Source organism: Rattus norvegicus, chromosome 18 (assembly GCF_021556685.1).
Source record: "Rattus norvegicus strain SHRSP/BbbUtx chromosome 18, alternate assembly SHRSP_T2T, whole genome shotgun sequence".
Taxonomy (NCBI): domain Eukaryota; kingdom Metazoa; phylum Chordata; class Mammalia; order Rodentia; family Muridae; genus Rattus; species Rattus norvegicus.
The window spans coordinates 64,863,269-64,865,302 of record NC_141551.1 but is presented as its reverse complement, the minus strand read 5'-3'; the positions used below and the strand labels follow the sequence as shown (position 1 = coordinate 64,865,302).

The 2,034-nt window shown below is 40.2% G+C and overlaps 1 pseudogene; it reads right to left on the bottom strand.

Moving 5' to 3' along the window:
* Positions 1-329: 329 nt before the first annotated feature.
* LOC147999864 (glyceraldehyde-3-phosphate dehydrogenase pseudogene) lies at positions 330-1,244 on the bottom strand (annotated as a pseudogene).
* Positions 1,245-2,034: the final 790 nt, after the last annotated feature.

Here is a 2,034-nt window from a genome sequence, read left to right as displayed (position 1 = left end):
AGTGTTGCAATTCAGGTATTTATTTTCAAAGCTATCTTTAAACTGTGGTCCTTAAAAAAATCTATATGAATGATAGTATAAACTTTCTTCTTTTCTCTTCTTTCTTTCTGTTATTTAAAAATTTTTTTTTTCTGGGGCAGTGAACTTTATTGATAGTACTCAAGAAAGTAGGACTACCTAAGCCATTTTTCTTCCTCTGGTAGTCTGGAAACTGTGAGGGAGATATTCAGTGTTGGGGGCTATATTGGGACAGGGACTCCTCAGCAGCCAAGAGCTTCTCTCTTCCTCTCATGTTCTTACTGGAGTGGGTGGTCCAGGGGTTTTTAGTCCTAGAAGGTCATGTGAGCCATGATGTCGGCCACCCTATTGCTGTAGCCATATTCATTGTCATACAGGGAAATTAGCCTTACAAAGTTGTCATTGAAAGCAATGTCAGTCCCTGCACCAAAGGAGGAAGAGTGGGTTTCATTATGAAAGTGACAGAAGACAAACCAGTCCTCAATGTAGCCCCGGATTCCTTTTAGAGTCCCTTTGGATGCCTTATTTACTGCCTTCTTAGTGTCGTTGAACTTGGCAGCTTTCTTCAGGTGGCATGTCCAATCCACAAAGGACACATGGGAAGGACATGTCAATGAGCTTCTCATTCAGCTCTGGGATGACCTTGCCCACAGCCTTGGCAGCACCAGTGGATGCAAGGATGACATTCTGTGCAGCCCCATGGTCATCATGCCATATCTTCCCAGAGGAGCCATCCACATTCTTCTGAGTGGCAGGGATGGCATGGACCGTGGTCATGACCTCTTCCACAATGCCAAAGTTGTCATGGATGACCTTGGCTGGGGGGGCTAAGCAGCTGTTAGTGCAGCAAGCATTGCTGACAGTCTTGTGTGAATTGTTATACTTTTTGGTTCACAACAAACACAAACATGGCATCATCTGGAGAAAGAACAGAAATAGTGACATTTTTTAATCCAACTTTGAAGCTGGCCCCTTCCTTCTCCATGGAGATGAAGACGTCAGTAGACTCCACAGCATACTTGGCACCAGCATCACCCCACTTGACATTGGCAGGATATTTGTTCTATAAGATGGAGATGGCCTTCCTATTGGTGATGTTTCCTGTTCTCAGCCATGACTATGCTATGGAACTTGCCATAGGTAGAGTCATACTTGAACATGTAGAACTGGGAGTTGAGGCCAATGCAGGGGTCATTCATTGATAGCAACAATATATACTCTGCCATAATTGAAGGCTGATAATCAGGAGCCCAATATAGTAACAATCCATTCACTCTGAGGACAAGGATGGTACTATACAAAAAGATGGGGCTTTTCTGGAACCAGGAGGAGCAGAAAGCAATGGTGTAGACTTTTCTATTTATGTAAAAATGCCATCAAAATTTTGGTAGAACACTGAAACTGTAGATCACCCTAAGTAGTTTTGTTATCTTAATAATGTGTGTCAATCCATCACCATAGACTATTTTTATTGATTTTCATCTTCCTTTGTTTCTTCAAGAAATTTTTTTGTAGTTCTCATTGTATATGACTTATAATTCTTGGACTAATCTATGCAAGTATTAATACATATTCTTTTTGATGCTATTTGAAGTGGAATTATCTTAATTTCTTTTTTTTGATACTGCTTATTGATGATGTAGAAATTTATGGCTGATTTTTTCATGTTGATTTTTGCTTCTTGTAAATTTGAGAAACTTGATTTTCACCTTAAGTAGATGTGTTTGTGGATTCCAAAGGGCTTTATACATGTATATGTACTAAAATAGCTAGACATAGAAAGCAGCTTTCTCCACATTTCAAAGGCTGTGCATGAAGAAATCAGTTAGTGGTATGGCCAATGGGAAAGTTTGAAAGCCTTTTCCTGAAGCCTGGGAACAAGATCAGGACTATCTGTCTCCACTTTTCCTGCCTCTGTGGAGTACTAACACTTCTATCATAAGCAATTGGGCAGGAAATGTCATTCAACTGGTAAAGAAAAATACACGTGGATTTAAACTGGTCATCTTGTTGACT